A 19,484-nucleotide genomic window follows, 5' to 3' on the forward strand; every position below is an offset into this window, starting at 1 on the left:
ACACACACACACACACACACACACACACACACAAATGAAAGGAAGGTTTAAAGACATATGATCCTTGATTGGGTGAAGCTAAGAGATCAGATTCACTGCGTACCAATTTCTGGGATGACTCTGGACTCAATTCAAAGAGTAAAGAGCTGCTGAGTAACAGGGTGGTTGACGTAGACTTACTGGTTATCAATGGATAACCAGCAGGAACACCGGGATTAGTATACTGGGATGAAAAAGGCCTCTCATCAACAGGTTCAGGCTTAGATAAAAGACAAAATCCTACATAGTAGAACAAACCTTCATATTCCGATTCAAGGTTTTCCAGCCTCATCTCCGAACAACCTAAGTCGGCATTCCCCGAGGAGACCCATTTTCAAACATCTGTACTCTTTGTGCTCCGTGGTTCTTAACCCTGAGGAGTTTTATCCTTCCTGCTGGGCTTAACAAACTCCTACTCAACCCCATAACCAAGGTTAAAACCCTGCCTGAGAGGCCCTAGGATAGAGGTATTGATGGCATCGAATCCACTATTTATGAAGTGAGTACTAGAATTCATGTTTTTCTTCCACGGCAAACCATAAGACGCTTTCTTTCACACTTCTGCCTATGATAGTGTACAGTACATTTCTAGAATTGGATGAACACTGAATAAATGAAGGAATGAGAAAGACGTGTAAATAAGTGAGTGAAAAAAAATCCATGCTTGGGTGAAGCATCCCAGCAAGTAGCAGCTCACCTGTGAACCAGGTACAATGAAGGACCATACTGTGTTTTCTCCACTGTACTGAAAACTTGCTCCTGCACCTCTTGGTCAGGAAGAAGAGTCTAACATAGAATAGTCTCTATCTACTACTTCACCTGTCCTGCCTTGATGCCAGAAATGAGTCTCTGTGGACTAACCCTTTTCCACGGCTGACTAGAAATTTTGGTTCAGCACTTGAACTATAATTCAAGTATCACCTGACCTGATTTTAACTTAACTATGTCCAAACTTCAGCTTGGAAACTTCACTCTGATTTCATTTTATTTTCTCCTGTGACTTTCATTGTCTATGACTTCTCCATGAGAATTCTACCACACGGCTGCATAGCCAAGGTAAACTCATGTACAGGAAATCTCACTTTGTTAAGCTAAGCTGCAAATCTTCAGTCTGCAATAATTCACCTAACTCTAATTTCTACTACCTCAAATTCATGAGACTGGTCATCCTACAACACAAACCAATACAACACAGTGGTCATTTCCATAGCCATGGCACTAGCTATGGCTTCAACACCTCTGCCGAGACCATAGATCCTGGATCAATGGTGACACAACAGCCTCTTTTTAAACTCTACTGCCTGTATAACAGACCATTGAACACACCTCCTGGGATAACTTAATGGGATTCTAAATCATATTCTTCCACAAACTGAATGCCTCTTGCCCTAAACAGCCCCCCACCTTTTGTTGATGGTTATTGAACATCGCCTTCCTTAACCAGCATGCTGAACATGAGTATACCCTGCTTCCCTTCTTCATCAAAATCTGACAATCTTCAGTTCCTGAACACTGTACTTTTGCTGCCCCTGGATGAGGTTACCTGGCAACCCAAGTTCAGTTTCAGAGCACAGACACCTGCTCATCTCAACCAACCTTCACATAATGTGTACATGACTTCTGTATATTTATCTCACGCTGGTTTTTCATCATGAGTCCCTAGCTGCTTAAATAACTCTACACTTGATCTCTGTCAAAGGCTGGGTAGACGCACTTAAGTAACTGTATAGGTGTTCCATTCTACCAGCTTTTGACACCATGCTAACATTTATATGTGATTTATACTGTTTAATATTTAATGTTGAATCACAACCCTGTTGACATCACTGTGTCCGAGGTCATAGGAAATCAGACTTCCTGCTTAGTCTGTCCCACTTTCTCTTCTTCTTATTCTCCTGTCCAAATGTTATTTACGGAATCCATTACATATACCATTGATTTTCTTATTATTCCATTTTATCCAAAAATACTTTCTGGTTCTTCCTTGTGTCATGAGGAGGAGAACACTCCTTTGCCTAGCCCTTGGGACACTTCATAAATCTCAGACCTTCCCTGTTGCCCCATCTCCATTGCCCAAAGCTTCCTGTGCTTGCCAGTTCCCAAACATGGCTCTCTCATTCTCCAATACGCTCTTTGCCCCGCCTCCTGGTAAAATTCCTGGGGGAGGTGGACACAGGACAGAGTAGGTCCTGGGAGCTGACCCAGTGCCTTGGAGAATAAGGGGTCCAGGACATGAAGGTCTGACAAGCACGGCAGTTTCCAGATGGTGTCACTTTGAGCAAAAGGCACCACCCTTTGACCCTTCGTTTCTTCACCCGCAGAAAGAATGTTAGAACCTTGCCATGAAATCATTTTGAAGAGAAATCTTAAACATAAAACTATAGTAGAGCGATTGTCATAAATACCAGTCAATAATCAGGTGGGGACTTACTGCGTCCCTCAGAGAGCCCATGCTCATGAGACTGAAGTGAAGCAGGAGTTGCTTTGCAGTTGACAGCCTGTCTCCAGTGTGAACATGTCCTTTATCAAGGTCAGCACAGCTCTGAGTCCATTCCAGTGCCTCCAGTTGAGGGAAACAGGGAGAGCCCTTCATTCATGACACAGGGACTAACTTTTATTTCAGTGATAAAAATATGCATTTCAACTTCCTAGGAACTAATTTTATTGGTGATTTTATTTATATAACTTGGCCCAGATCAAAGATTCAAATCCTACCTTCTGAAAAATGGAAGCCACATGGGGAGGACACAAGGGTTTCAGTGGTTGCTATGTTACCACCCCAGCAAGTAAGTCTTAGCACAGAATGAGTCTATGAGATGCCTACTTTTGTGGTTGTTTTATTAATTTTTCATTTTTAATATTTTATTGAGCTTTTATGCATTTATATATCTTAATCAAATTTTGACCCCCTGCTCCCCCCACTCCCACCAGATCTCAGGTATTCTGTCACATGTGTTAGGTCCTAGCCAGTCAAGCATTTCTATCCCAATGTCCCTTGGTACAAGTTCATCCACTGGAGTCTAGTCAGCCTATCTAGAGTCTCTCACTTAAGGAAGATCTGTTCTTCCTCACCCAGTAGTAATCAGTTGTCAGTTCCTTGGCTAGAGTTGGGGCCCTTTTCCCCTGCTCTATGCTGACTTTTTGTCTGATTGAGTCAGCATGGGTCTTGCGCATGTTCTCAGCATTGCTGTAAGTTCATACGAACACGTTTACAGTGAGTGGTCTGAAAGTCTCTGTCTCCTTATGTTCATACCACAACCCTGGCTCTTACAATCTGTCCACCCCTCTTTCCACAGTGGTCCCTGAGCTGTGGGTAGATGAGGTTTAATATAGGAGTTCTATCCAGGAACACACACTCTGCAGTCTCTTAGTCTCTAAAACTTAGCCAGTTGCGACCTTCTCTGTGTGCCACACTCTGTTGTATGAGGGACCTTCACTGGGGAGAGTTGAGAAGTGTATTAGTATTCTTTCTGCGCCCCTGTTCCACCAAGTTCCATGAACCTTAGGTACAGAGGTTCCACTGTAGATATGTGACTTGGGGCTGGGCGTCTCTCAGACATATATTATATTCTCTGTGCATGACCAGTTGTAAAACTCTGTAATAGCATCCATCTATTGCAAAAAGAAGCTTCTTTGATTAGTGGTGTATGGTACACTTGTTGGTAAATATAAGGATCCATACTTAGCGTATGGTGAGAAATTTCATTGTTTTTTAAGACAGGGTTTCATGTAGCCTGACCTGGCTTAGAACTCACTATGTAGCTGAGGATAACCTTGAACTCCTGATCTTTCTGCCTCCACCTCCCACGTGCTGGGATTACAGGTTTATACCATCATGTTCTTCTTAAGCAACCACTCTAACTGATGCGTCAGAGATGGGCCTGTATGGAAACTACCCTCTTGTTGCTCCAGTTCACAAGGGAAAGGGATGTTTCTCCTGGTGTGGAATCTCACATGACTCTTTCCCCATAGGATGAAATCAAGTTATCTGCTGAAAAAAGCCAGCCAGCCCAGTCCAGCCCAGCCCAGCCCAGCCCAGCCCAGCCCAGTCCAACTGAGAAAACCTCGGAGCTGGGGCAAATAGGCTGCAAGCTACATCAGCTTTTGTGCTGTGTTTATTTTATTTTATTTTTTGTTGTTGAATTCCCAGGACATCAAGCATAGTAGATGCTCAGTAAATATTTGATGACTGAATAAATATAGCAAAATTACTGGAAATTCAGATTTTATTCCATTTACTGCAGATATAAGAACACACAGTAAACAAAGTTGTGAGTATAGTTTATTTCTATATAACAAAATTTGAATATGTACACACACACAAGCACGTATGTACACACACACACACAAGCATGTATGAATGTTGTTTTGAGAAACAATAAAGCATATGAAAGAAGTGAGTTTTCAGCACAACAGTCCGGAGCATTGCAAAAAGCAACCTTGAATTTCACCCTAAAACAATGTACTTAAGAGTTCTGAACACACTGTCCTAGGTACAGCACTTGGGACCTGCAGGGAACAGAAAGTTCAAGCAGCAAGAAGGCCACGTTCTACCCCTTGTCCTCCTCCCCTTGAAGAAGCTCCACAGACCCTCTGAGAGCCGCTCTGCCCATAATCAGAGGAAGGAGCCCCTTTCTCTCTGGAACTGTGGGGAGAGAAGGGAAATCACAGGCGTTGTTGAGTCCAAAGTGTGTTACCACTGGATCAAACCCTTGTGCTTTCCAAATGTATTTCCCCATGACCATCCAGTCTCCGGCTTCCCTAAGCACACACATCTACAAGGTCAGCAGTTTCATCAGGTCACATCTGTCTCTATTCATCTGTCTTTTGTTCTAGGGCTCAGCCATGGACCTAATGGTAGATAAGAGATTTTTCTTTTCCCTTGCAATATTAAATGCATAATAACAAATGAAAACACACCCAAATTATTGAACAATCTGTTGTTAATGATTTTATATTTAATTGCATGATTCTAAAGTGCACAGAGCTGTAAGATTTTTATTATTTTTCACACCTGTAGGAAAAATATGCTGTTCGTTTATTGACTCATTCACATTTGATAGTAAACAATTGCATGCTAAGAGCTGACACACTATGCTAGGTAATAAATGGCCAAAATAAATACACTTCTGCCCTCAGATATAGCACAGTCTCATGGAGACTCATCTGCACAGGTGGTTATGACACAGAAGGCTCACCACACTGCCAGAGTTCTATGACACGCCTTATGCAAGAGGAACAAGGAGGAGCTGCTGCACCTGTTCCACCATCAAAAAGGGCAATAAAAGGACTATTTCAGAAAGCCGAACCTTCAGTCTTGAAATTCAAATAAAAACTAATGAGGAGAGGGAGAAGGATAAGCCAGGGAGAGGGACAGTATGTACAAAAGCCTGGAGACAAGGCCCTCTTCCTTGAAACAAAGGGAGCCCTTCTGAACTGCTGGAAAGCATTCTCTGGAGGGATGTATCTGGAATGACAGCTGTTCGATCATACACTCTAAGCATGATGTGCAGACCTCCACTCGCCCTTTGGGAGCCCACGGCAGACATGACTAATTGAATGCAGCATTCTTAAGGAACTTAGATGCAGCTTCAGAAACCTTCTGAGCAAGGTGCTCTAGGAAGTCCATCTCAGTCCCCCAGAATGTGAGACAATGTCTTTGTCCCATCTGTCTTACAGATGGTGGGGAGCCTCAAAGGGTTATTAGTGGAGAAGGGTCAGTAAACAGATCTGTGATTCTAAAAGAGCCTTGTAACAGATTAGTAGATAGTGAAATCTGGACATGATCAAAAGAAGAATGAAAGGATACTTTATATATTACAAAGGGGTCATTATAGGACATAAACTATATTCATATAGGCTACACAAAATGGAATTGAAAAGCCAAAGCTATGAAGCCCGCAACAAAGGCGGAGCTAGCAAGGTATGACCCTTATAATTAACACAAATTCCAAAGAGAAAACACAGTAGAAGTTTCCCCAAGTTTGCATTGCTCAGCCATGTGACTGAACATCGACTCTAAGAGGATAAAGCTGCCCAAATTATTTAGAAAGAAAACCATGTCCCTAGTGAACGATACCACCTTACACTGCTTACCTGCTTAGGTACAGCTGCTGTTCCATCACCAAAGAGACAAGATCTAGAAACTTCCATGAAGAACATTCTACAAGATGATGGTCATCCAGTGTGGTGTACTCTGCTGTTAAAGAAAGAACATTCTATGACTTTCAAAATAACCTCAACTGGCTTAATGAATGAAGACTGCATTTTGTGTGTGTGTTCCAGTAGACCTGCCACCCATCAGTTGATTTGCTTTCAGTTCCCAGCTTTCCCTAATTTGTTTGTATCTACTGTGCTGCTTTCCCTTTTTCAGTGTGTGAGGAGGGTTGGCGCGTTGATAACCCATGTTCCCCAGTGGTTCTAGGGATACAGGGAACAAACAGAGCTAAGTTGATAGGGGGCATTCCACGAGGGACAAATACGTGTTGGTCAGGCTCATTCTCAACACCAGTGTGGTGCCAGAGGAATGCTGAGGAGGTGGCAAACCAGCCACGAGTCAGAATCTCAGTGCCAGTCATTTGGCAAGAGGAGCCTCCTCAGAGCAACTTCATCCTGTGGGATTAGCATCTGGGACAGTGGTTTCCAGAAGGAAGCACTATGGGCTTCCGTGGAGCGGTTCTGTGTCACCCCATCACTGGTCTTCTACACTTCAAAGAACCCAGGCCTGAAGAGGCACAGAACCACTGCAGAATCAGTAGAGCAGATTCCTGCCTCCAATGACTGGGTACCAGACAGTGAATCACAACAAATGGTCCTTTAGTGGTTGCAGTTGAGAAAGAGGATGCTTATTTAAAATCCACAGAGCAGATGGGTCTAGCTCTGACTACTCTGCAGCTTCCTCTCTGTGTAACAAGCAACCTTCCATTACCACTCAGGTTTCCTTGAGCTTTGTGACAAAATTGGGAGGTGCCATTAAGATGCTAATTAGATGAAGAGGCATTTGGCTACCTTAAGAGAGTCATAGTTACTCCCACCCTTTACCCATGCTTCATTAAATTTCTTCACTTTGACATTCAGAGCACTGGACCCTGTAATTATAGCCAAATATACATGGCTGGCAAGGTCATAGATTCTAGAGAAAACCTTATCTCTGGCACTTCTCTAGACAAATGAAATTTCTTACCATATGCCAAATATGGATCCTTTCATTTACTAACAAGTGTACCATATATCATTGATCAAAGAAGCATCTTTTTGCAACAGGTGAAGGCTATTACAGAGTTCCCTAACTGGTCACACATAGAGAATATATGTTTGAGAGATCCGCAGCCCTAAGTGACACATCTACAGTGGAGCCTCTACACCTAAGGCTCATGGAACATAGTGGAAGAGGGACCCTGAACTCTTTCCAGCAAAGCTTCCTTATACAACAGAGTGTGGCTAAGTTTTGGAGAATAAGAGACTGCAGAGTGTGTGCCCCTGGATAGGACTCCTGTATTAAACCACCCACCCATGGCTGAGGGACCATTGTAGAAAGTGGGGTGGAAAGATTGTAAGAGCCAGGGCTGGTTCATGAATATAGGGAAACAGAGGCTTTCAGGCCACTGGAAACTTGCTCATGTGAACTTGCAGAAATGGTGGTGTCGAGCACAAGATATATGCCACCTCAATGAGACAAGGACCAGAGTGGACCAAGGGAAATGGGTGGCAGGCCAGCCCTAGCCTGGGATCTGTTGGCAACTGATTACTGCTGGGTGAGGGAGAGTAGATCTTCCTTAAGATCTCTACAGAGGCTGAGTAGACTCCAGTGGATGAACTTGCACCAAAGGATATCTGTGTACAAATGCTTGACTGGATGGCACTTAACATATATGGCACAATGCATGCGGTCCCTGGGGTTGGGGGGTTGTATAGGGGCATGGAGGGTGAGGGTGTCTAAATTTGATTAAGAACTATCATATGAAATGCACAAAAACTCAATAAAAAATCTTTTTAAAAAAAGTTTTAGGTTCATATTTTATGCTTGACTCTAGAAAAAGATTTAACAGGGCTTTTTAATGCCATGATACAACCCCAAAACAAATTTATTGAAACTGGTAGCATCATTTTTCTTTTCTTTCCAAACCCTGATACAAAAACATTTCCTACTTATTCTCCCCCTCCCCCCTCAATAAACAACTATTTTTGTTCAGGGTCAAGGTTTCTGGGCTGGGAAATGGAAGAGGTGGAGGAACACACAGTGTCCTCAGGCCATGCCTTTGGTCTTGCTCATTTCTACACACCAGACTGTTTTATGAATCAATCAACAAACATAGAGGGTCTGGGCTGTCTCCAAAGGGGTATATGTTGAAGGTTGGTGCCCAGCCAGTGGAATTTTTAGAAGGTGGCAGGCCTAGTAGGAGGCCTTAAGTTCCTTGAACAAATGCCCTTGAAGTAGAAACAGAATTCCACCCATTCCCCCTCCCTCTCTCCACTCAATTGTGAAGGGAACAGGTGTCATCTGCAGTACCCTTCTGTGATGTACTGTGACACCACAGGACCAAGGCAGCAAAACCAATTGGTCTTAAGCCAAAACTTCCAAAATAGTAAGCCAAAATAAACCTGTCCTCTTTGTATGTTGAATATCTTATGCATTGTGTTACAGTAGCAGAAAGCTGACCAACAGTGTAAAATATGGTACAAACCAGTTCTTTTTTCTCTCAGAGGTGAGACCACCTGAGATAGGCATGCCAGAGTCCCCCATCACCTCTCCTCTCTCTTCAGCACTACCTTCCTCTGCCCCAGTACCCTGTGGTTCTTCCCCTCTGCCCACTCCACAGGAGACTCCCTGATGATGACTCATTTCATTTGGATAGTCCAAAGCATAGATGACACAGGACAAAGATGTTTTCCTTGCTAATATCAATCACGTCTGCTAAAGACCTTGATCCACTATTGCATGTCCACACAATATCTTTTTGTGTCATCTTATAAGAACTGCTCTTCCTAGAAGGACAAAGGAGGGGCAGAAGATGCACCAGCAACACACAGGGGCATTCTTTGATGGTACGACATTGCCATTTCCCCCATTTCCTACACACAGGTGGGAGGGCAAATAGGACTTTTCTTCTTTGCTTTTGGTAAGTACTTGATAGTTTCTTTTTTGACAAGACCTCTTTAAACACCTGCCAGCTTAACTGTAAAAATTCTTGCTCTGGATTGAAACTTGGTGTTTACAGAGCTACAGGCCTAGGGGAGCTTTTTTTTTTAAAAAAAAAAAAAAAAACCAAAACACTAAATTTGGATTAAATCTGTTAAGACTCTTCTCAAAACTGTGAGTGCAAAAATAAACTTCAGGAGCTTTCTGGGTTCTTTGATATTTTGTGTTCCTACTATGTGAGGGAAACAGATTTTAATTTCTAAAATAGAAAAGCTGCCAGTCTGGAATTAACATTTCCTCCTCAGGCACGTGTCTGTCTGCAGCAGAGACGTCTATAGGGACAGCAGGTTCATCTGTGAGTTACATAGCACAATTCTTCCAGCCACCTCAAATAACACATTAAGGAAACTCCAGACTCCTCGTTTTTGCCAAACCTGGAACGTAAGCCCACAGTAGGAACCCAGCCAGGGCTCCGTTGGGAGCCAGCAAGGGCAGGTGAGGCTATGGGAGGCCTGCTGTCCCTTCCAAGGGCACAAGTCCACTCTTGGCAAAAGGCCCAGCTCAGAGCGACAGGCGTTGACAGACCCTCATCTCCTCGCCAGACTGACCGGGTTTCTTTCATCCGATTCATGCGTCTCCTGTGACCACCTGGTAGTGATGGCCCTGGTGACAACAGCCTCTTAGCAAACGGATCTCTTCTCATTTCTCAGCCTAAATGCAAGAAAAGTGCTTCTCATGTCTGCCTAAGATTTGTTGAAATTTCTTACAGTTTCTACTACACTTAACCAGACTACAATAAGGCCATTCCCAACCTTCTCATCTCGTGACCCTGACAAGAAGTCTTAGGTCTCATTTCTGCTTTGGTCCCTCTAGGTTAATGGAAAAGCTCATCAGAGCATGCGCATTTGTATCTGCTCCTCTTTCACAGAACGTCATCCCGTTCCCAGCTGACCATCTCATGCTCATTGGTACCCGGAGGTCAGCCCTGTCCCCTGGGTGCTCTCCTTCCTGATGGGATGCCACCCTTTTGCCAAACTCCCTGCACCGTCGCAGTATTTCCTCATTCTGCACGTGGAGGCAACGGAAGCTACATTGTTTTCTATACTGTAGACTTAGACCGGCTCTTCATTACTGACATCCTTTTGCTCTCATTCCAATTTTTTGAGTCATCTATTTAATTGGTTTATTTTCATTGTGTCTTTTTTTGATATAAGAATTTTAGGCTGGGGCATTTTTTTCTTAGCAATGATTGGTTTACACTCCAAAGTTCTGAGGTACTCTTTCATCACCATCAAATTCCTTGCTATTGGTTTACACACTTCCCTTGGCTCAAAAATTGTTCACTTTTATTCCCATGCGACAAGCTTTGTTCCCTATGACGTTATGGCTTCATGTTTCTATTTTCGGATGATTTTGATGGCCTATTTCTGCTTCACTAGAATTTAGTGACATGTTCTTTGTGGTGTAATGAATAAGCAGTCCATTTTTATGAAAGATCCATGGGTCCTTGGGTGAATATTTCTTATTGGCTATGCAGCCCTTTATCGAAACGAGCCCACTAACTACACTGCTTAGATCATTGACTGACCTTTTTTTTTTTTTTTTTTCTGTTCTTTCTCTTTTCTTGATGCTTCCTGTGCTGAGCAAGGTCAGTCGCAGCCCGTTTTTCTTCAGCTGCTCTGCTTTCTGGCTCATGAAAACCCTGCACCCTCATTTGTTGTGTAGATAATTATCACATTTTGTACGAATAATAGCCTGGAGAATTACAAACTTTTGTCTCTGTCATATTAATGTTCTTTGGTTGAATTATCAGGTGTTTGATCTGACATCATCTAACTTTTATTTCAGTTTCTTTTTGTTTGCATTTTCCTGGCACAAGTTTGCCCATCCTTTACTAAACTTTCCTATCACTTCTAGTTCTTTCTTTCCTATGCAGTAGAGAGTTGTATGAATACGGTATCCAGTTTGAAACGTCTTTAGTAGATTAGATAATCCAAGTCTATTTTTTAATTTACTCATATAACAAAAGCATATTATCTCTAGTCTGTAATATTAACTCATCTAATGATTATATATGCATATGCAATTTTTACAATGAGGTCTGTTTCCCTTTCTCTTTTGTTTGCTATTGTTATTGTTCTAATATGTAAAAAGACATTTGTTTATTCTCAATTACTTTTATTGAATTTTAACATAATGTGCTTAATTCCCTATTTGTTTTTGACATTATATTATTTCCCATTAGAAGCGATAATTAGCTCATAAAATCCTCCTTGTCCTTCACAATTCAATGTTAAAACAGGGAAATTAATGCCTTGTGTGTACTCCTAAGAACTATTAACTAAGTTAAAATTTTTGCTAATCAATTTGTCAAAGTAAGTTTTGACTCTCACTACTACCCACAAGGGAGGCTATGATCTCACAAAGCAAGCTATGACCTCACAGTGCATCTCGCCTCACTTCCTGTCCTCCCATTGTTGGTGGTAAATTATTATCTCTATATTTTCAGGGACTACACACACACACATTATCCTGTTATGCCTGCTAAAACTTCCACATATTTAATATTTACCACCACATTTTTATTCTCTCAAACATCGGATTAATACCCTACAGGTCAGCCAAAGCTCATTTTCTACAGGATTTACCTGCAAAATGTGTTCGTAATTGTTTGTTGGTAGCCTTACAGGAGAAGAGGACTTGGCTGGGTATGAAGTCTTTGGAGTGCCTCTGCTTTCTCCACGTCTTCTGTCAGCCTGCCTTAGTCTATCACGGTGTATGCGGTGAGTCACGTGGAACGGAGAGCTCTCTGTGGTACTCTGCACTCTGGGAAGCCCAAGACCAAGGCACCACATGTGACAAACACCCTCTTGAGTGTCTCAAGACAGAAGGCCTCAATGGCAGGAGGATAAAGAGACAATACAAAACAATGGTGCCAGACCTGTCATTTATAAGGTCCACGTTCACAAGGAGGACTCCACTGCCATTGTTCAGTGACTTATGGTTTTAAGTTATACTTAAACAATGTAAGTTATTACTTATATCGATTAAGAGCCTGTGTTCCTTGTATATTCTGCATATTAAACCTGTCAGATATATTCAGAAAATACTTTCCTCCAGTGTACATGTTTGCCTTTTGACTGGCTCCTTTGCTGTAAGAAACTTTTTAAAAATGTTTTATTTTTTACTTTTATTTTGTGTGTATGCTTGTATTGCATGCATTTAGGTAAGTGTACCTGTGTCGTACAATGCCCACGGAGGACAGAAGAGGCTGTCAGATTCCCTGGAACTGGAGTTACGGACAGTTGTTAGCTGTCATGTGGGTGCTGGGATTCAAACCTGGGTCTTCTGCAAGAACAGTCAGTGTTCTAAACCGCTGAGCCATCTCTCCAGCCCCCTGTATGAAACTTTGTTTAATGTAATCCTATTTGTCATCTATTGTCTTTTGTTTCCTGTGTTTTTAGAGTCCAGAAGTCCACTGCCTGTTCCAATGCCTTTTGAAAAAAACCACTACATGGTCCCTTATGTAGTGTTATAGTCATTTCAGAGTTTCAGGATCTGCATTCGTATCTTTGACCCATTTTTGAGTTCATTTGTACAGTGGGAGCCATAGATAGGTGTGAGGTTTCAGTCTTCTGCCTGACAATGTCCAATTTTCCCAGGCACATTTATCAAAGAGGCTGTCCTTTCTCCAAAGGCTGTTTTGGGTACTTTTGTCAAGACCCAATTTGCTACTGATGTGTTGGTTTATTCGTGGGATTTCTATTCTGTTAAATTGGTCTCCAAGTCTGTTTTTAAACCATTACCATGCTATTTTGGTTACTGTGGCTCTGTAGTATGTCCTGAAATCATCTATTGTGATGCGTCCAGCTTTGTTCTTTTTGTCTAAGACTGTTTTGCTCTGCCGGTCTTTTGTGCACCTCTGTACGTTAGGATTGTCTTCTAGATGTGTGAAGGATGGCACTGGTGTTTTGATGGGCTTTGCATTGACTGTGTATGTCACATTGAGCCATGTGCATTGTAGCAACATCAATCCTCTCTATCTGTGAACACAGGCGGTCACTCCATTTTCTTGTGTCTTCTTCAATTCCCCATCAATGTTTTGTAACTTTCATTGTAGAGGTCTTTTACTTTCTTGGCTAAGTTTATTCCAATTTAAAATGGACAAATGATCTGAATAGACACTTCTCAAAAAAAGAAATATAGATGGCCAACAAACCCATGGAAAAGATGCTAAACATCATTAGCCACTAGGGAAATGTATATCAAAACTACAATGAAATGCTGTTTCACCCCAGTTAGAACTGCTGTGTTCTAATTTGGCTTCTCTGTTGCTGTGATAAATTCCATGACCCAAAGCAACTTGGGAAGAAAAGGAATTATTTCATCTCACAACTTAGTCACATTGAGGGAAACCACGGCAAGAACTCAAGGCAGGAACCTGGAATCAGGAACTGATGCAGAGACCAAGGAGGAATGCTGCTTACTAACTTGCTTCCCCTCGCTTGCTCAGCTACGTTTCCTATATAGCCCAGGCCCTCTTGCCATAGTAGGCTTGGCCCTCCCACATCAACTAGAGAAGAAAATACCTCACAGACATGACCACAGGCCAGTCTGATCAGGGCAATTTTTTAGTTGAGATTCCCTGTTCCCAGGTGACTCTAGTTTATGTCAAGTTGATAAAAACTAACCAATGTAGGCTTTTACAAGAAAAAGGGGGAGAGAGAGAGAGAGAAAGAGAGAGAGAGAGAGAGAGAGAGAGAGAGAGAGAGAGAGAGAGAGAGAGATTCCACTGAAGAGGTGGAGGAAAAGGCACTCACACACTGTCGGTAGGGATGTAAATTAGTACAGCTCCTATGGAGAACAGCAGGAAGGCACCTCAAAAACTAGAAACAGACACATAATATGATCTCACTATCCCACTTCTGGGTACCAGGCCAAAGGAAGTGATATTTATCTAAGAGATACCTACACATTGATGTTTATTGTGGCTCTGTTCATAGAAGCTCAGAAATGTCATCAGCCTAGGTGCCCTGCCAAAGGATGAATGGCTAAAAGCAATATGCCACGTACATGCATACAGCAGGATATTATTCAACTACAAAAAAAGAATGAAATGCCATCATTTGAAGCACCATTGGGGGAAAGAGAGGACAGCGTGTTAAGTGAAATAAGCCACAGCAAAACAAGCCCCGAGTGTGCTCTCTCCTGTGTGGAAGCTAAAAGGATAAAATAAAACTGGAAAGCAGGATGTGATTCCCAGGGATTGGGAAGGGTGTTGAGGTGGGGCCGGAGGGAAGAGCAGATAGGAGTGTGCTTTGACCAGTGCCCCACTGTAGCAGATATAGAGCTGCTGCACTAGTCCCTGCTAATAATCACAATCATTAGACATCAAAAAGAAAGATAAGTATAAAACAAACCCACCAAGTGATAGTAGTCCTAACATATTCATGGGGAAGAGTCAGTTCACCTTTTAAGGATCCAACCCCTGAACTATTTCAATCCCTGTTAAATGGCAATGTGAGTTTGGGTGGGGACAAACACTAAACTCAGATCATACCCTGATCTGTTTCCTCTCAAGCCCTTCTGTCTTCTGTGACCACAACGAAGACCCTTTCACTTTCAGTGTACAAGGATCAATCTTTTCAAGAAAGGTGTCGTGTCATCAGTTATAACTTACATTCTTTTGTGCTTCAGTGTGCTCATTTGATTCTCTGTGGATATTAAAAATGAAGCAAGTTCTGTGTCTCTCCTCTCCAGTTTTTTCATTTAAATTTATTTTATATGTAGAAGTACTTTGTATGTGTCTATGGAAGTGCATCTGTGTCATGCCATTCCTGTGGAGGCCAGAAAAGTGCACTGGAGCCCCCGGAACTGGAGTTACAGTTGGCAGCTGCCATGTGGGTGCTGGGTACCCAACCTGGGTTCTCTGCAAGAGCAGCCAGTGCTCTTAACTGCTGAGTGTCTTTCCAGTCCTCTCCTCTATATTTTAAAAATATACTTTCCCTGTCTTAGTTCTAATCCTTATACTCTTAGTAATTCTCCCACAGCTTTTATTTGTTCTGTGTAATTTAGTTGTCATTCTTGACATGGTCTTTCTTTTGCTTTGTGAGCACATATTGATAGGGCATGCTTCCAATATGGCAAATTAACTCCTAGAAGTTTGGAAGGCTTATGTATTAATGTGAATAAAATGTGAGCCCCTTCCCCATCTTTTTCTGCATTGTGTACAGCATTCTTTTAGTTTTAGAGAAAAGCATGAGACCCTCACTAAAACTGCTGTTTACAGGAACCCACACAAGAACCTTAACTAAATACTGAAGAAAACTATAGTTATTTAGTTAAAATCAACCATTAAAGTAGAGAATTAAAATGTTCTAAAGGGGGACAAAAGGGCAAAGATGGCTAAGCAGGTAAAAGCACTGGCCACCAAGCCTTGTGACTAGAGTTCAATCCCTGCAACCCACATGGTGGAAGAAGAACCAGCTCCAGCAAGTTGTCTTCTGACCTCCACATGCGTGATGGGACATGTGCTTCCCTGCCACATATACATACAACAAATAAATGTTAAAAAGCAGAGAAGTAGAAATTATATACGGTATATCTGTGAAAGTATGTCCACAAAAATATATAACTTTAATATTTTTATTAAAATATTCATTCAACAATATTTCTTTGGATTGATCAATAGTCCTTTCTTATAGGCTACTGACCAGTCATTGGAATTCCATGCCATTTTTTCTGTTTGTCCAGCCATTTTTGTAGTGCAGTGTCCATTTTCTATTTCTGTTTCTTTAAAGTGAACACAAGGCAAGGACACGGGGATTAATGTGGGAGGGGATCACTGAGAATATTCTTGATATCTTATAATCCCATTCACATATTAAAACAGCATCAATATTTAGAAAATCTTACCAAATCTTGGCTTAAAATTTGACTGTGCATGAACGGATGTGGAAATGCTTTTCTAGGTTATATTCCACCATATTACATAATATTTAATTAAGACGTGTTATTATAATAACACATGCAAACTGGCATACACCCGACTTTTAGGTCGGTGGACTGTGAGTCAGCAAGCTGAGAGTCAGCCCACTGCAGTGGGGTTCTCGTCATGTGCTTTACTGGCTAATTGGTGAGTCAGCTTGTATGTGCCAATTAAGAGAGTTTCTACAGCGTTGTGAATTTGCACAGCTTCTAGAGCACTACAAGTCTTCCTGGGCTCTGCTACAGATGTAGTAATAAGCAAGTCCCTGTAACAAGAACAGAGGCAGAGCTTTTCTGCTTTACTGATAAGAATGGACTGAGAATTCTATTATGTGCTCAGTGTCACAGAATGCTGATGCTCCCTATAACAGCCCCATCATTGCTAAATACCTGTATCTTTCTCTCCCCATCAGCTTTTGTGGTCATATTGTCTGCTACATGAGCAACTTCATTATCTTTTTAAGAGATTTCTTTTTAATTATTACTTTTTGCCGGGCATGGTGGTGCATGCCTTTAATCCCAGCACTTGGGAGGCAGAGGCAGGCAGATCTCTGTGAGTTCAAGGCCAGCCTGGTCTACATAGCGAGTTCCAGGTCAGCTGGGGCTACAGAGAGACCCTGTCTCAAAAAAGACCAAAAAAATTATTATTTTTTGTATGTATGTGTGTGTAGAGTATGTGGGTGTGTTTGTATACATGTACATGTGTATGGGTCCACACAAATGTGTGTACATGCTTGTTGAGGCCAGAAGTTGAGGTCAGGTATCTTATATCCTTCTATCCTCTGTCCTCTAATCACTCTCCATCTAATTTTGACTTTTTTACATGTCTATGTGTATGGTGTGCATGTGTTTATGTGTGGGCACACATGTACAGCATGTGGCATGTGTCTGTGTGTGCATGTGGGTAGTCATTCTCAATCACTCTTCACCTTATTCACTGAATCAGGGTGTCTTAGTTGAATTCAGAGCTTACCAATACAGCTGGCCTAGCTTGCCACAACCTTACTACAAGTATCCCATCTCTGCCTTCTGAGCACTGGAAGACAGACAGGCAGCTGCCACACCCACAGAGCAGGTGCATGGGTCCTGGGGATCTGAATTTGAGTCCTCATGCTTATATGACAAGTGCTTATTTTGGAAACAAAGTCTCTGACTAAATCCGGACCTCACTGATTGGCTGGATCATGTGGCCAGCAAGCTCCAGGGATCCGCTTGTCTCTGCTTTCCAAGCTGGGATAACAGATGCATGCCACCACCTGCTTCCACACAGGTGCAGGGGACCTGAACTCACATCTTCATGCCCACATGGCAGTCACTTTGCCAATGGAGTCATCTCCTCAGAACCTCTTCTTATGAGATTTATTGTGTTCTGAATCCTCTAATCACTAACTCTATGGTAGCGATTTTATTCCTTTGCTTTATTCCTTGATAGGAAGCTTAAACTCAAAATGCTTTCAACGCTAATTTTCCTTTTTATCCCTAGTGAAGCACTAAGTTTCATGGCCAAGTTCCCTTCACATGAATATTGCTTTCCACTAAAATGCATGGGTTGCCAATGAGTCTTTATAGAGTTAAGAAAATATTTAGAACAATTTGGTGAAAGCTAAGCACTGAGATAGTGTCCTGGGTCAATCAGCTTTCTGTCACTATGACAAATACCTGAGAGAAACAATTCATAAGAGTGAAAGTTTATTCCCATTCCCAGTTTGAGAGGTCTCAGGTCATGGTCTGCTGGGTCATTGCATTTAGGCCTGTGATGAGGTGTGATGAGGGAGAATATGTCATGGCAAGGTATCCATAGTGGAGGAAAGAACACCTCATGGTGGAAGGGAACCAGAGAAGCCAGGGCCCCAATACCTTCTTCAAGGGCATGCCTCTAGTGCTCTCGCTTCCCAGCCTACCTCCTAAAGGTCCCACCACCTTCCAATGGCATCATGGGCTGGGGGTCAGCCTTTGAGGGGATGTTTAAAACCCAGTCCATAGCATGTGCTTTCATGGTCACGGGAAGAAGGGCAGTGAGGACACCAGGAAGATCAAGGGGTTGCACATGGGACGGTGGCACCCTCCATGTGAGAAGTCATCGCTGCCCATGCAGGAAAACCTGCAGTTATTCAAAGAACATTATTTGTTGTTCGGGGAAAATAAATGAGAGCCTATAGCTGTAAGAGCAGGAGAAGACCTCAGCAGGTGAAGACCTCAGCAGGTGAAGACCTTGGCAGGTGATGACCTCAGCAGGTGAAGACCTCAGCAGGTGAAGACCTCAGCAGGTGAAGACCTTGGCAGGTGATGACCTCGTCAAGTGAAGACCTCGGCTGTGGTACCTACCACCCTGTTGACGGGCTCCTCCCTTTCCATCTGTCTTACACTCTCACTTGCTCTTTCCCACCTGTGTTCATGTTTTCATTACTTCTTAAGATTTACAAACCACATCTTACAGAGCTTAACAAAAAAGGTGTTATAAAAATCCTATGAAAAGCGTCAGAAGGAAAATGTGCTTTGAAATGAGATGAGCTACACAGTTAAACAATTGCTTCTAAAGAGGCAACCTGAGCTGGGTGTGGTGGTACACTCCAGAGACAGGATGATCAGGAGTCTGAAGCCAACCTGGGCTACATAGCAAGTCTGAGGACAGCTTGGGTTACATAGCAAGACCTTGCTTCAGAGAAATCAAAACGAACAAAAATGAAGGACCTCCATTCAGTTCTTAATGAAAGTTCTCAGTGGACAAAGCAATTTAAAAATCTATGCCTAATGTGATGCAGCTCAGTGCCGGAGTGCATCTTTGCATGCGTGAGGCCCAAGTTCAATCCCTGGTACCACAAAATGGAACAAATAAACATGCAAACACAAAGCTGTGCATATTGCATATTGCGGTCACAATCTGGCAAATGTAAGAACTCTGTGATTCTATATGCATGTGTTCGTGTGTACACACAGTCACACATCTTGTTTTAGGAACTGAATACTAAGAACAAGAAAGAGTCTGGAAGAACGTGTAATAAAATATTAATAGTTACTGTTGAAGTCTCAGTAAAACAATGCAAACAATAAAGCAAAATGTCTCAGCAGGTAAAGACACCTACTGCCAAGGCAGACAGCCTGAGTTCAATCCCCAGGACTCACTTAATGAGAGGAGAGATCTGACTTCTGCAAGTTTTCCTCCCACCTACACACACACACACACGCACACACACACAGTGGCACATGCACCCACAATAAACATAAGAAGAAAGAAAGAAAGAAAGAAAGAAAGAAAGAAAGAAAGAAAGAAAGAAAGAAAGAAAGAAAGAAGGGAGGGAGGGAGGGAGGGAGGGAGGGA

The sequence above is a fragment of the Nannospalax galili genome, unplaced genomic scaffold (genome assembly GCF_000622305.1).
Source record: "Nannospalax galili isolate Female #2095 unplaced genomic scaffold, S.galili_v1.0 scaffold211, whole genome shotgun sequence".
Taxonomy (NCBI): domain Eukaryota; kingdom Metazoa; phylum Chordata; class Mammalia; order Rodentia; family Spalacidae; genus Nannospalax; species Nannospalax galili.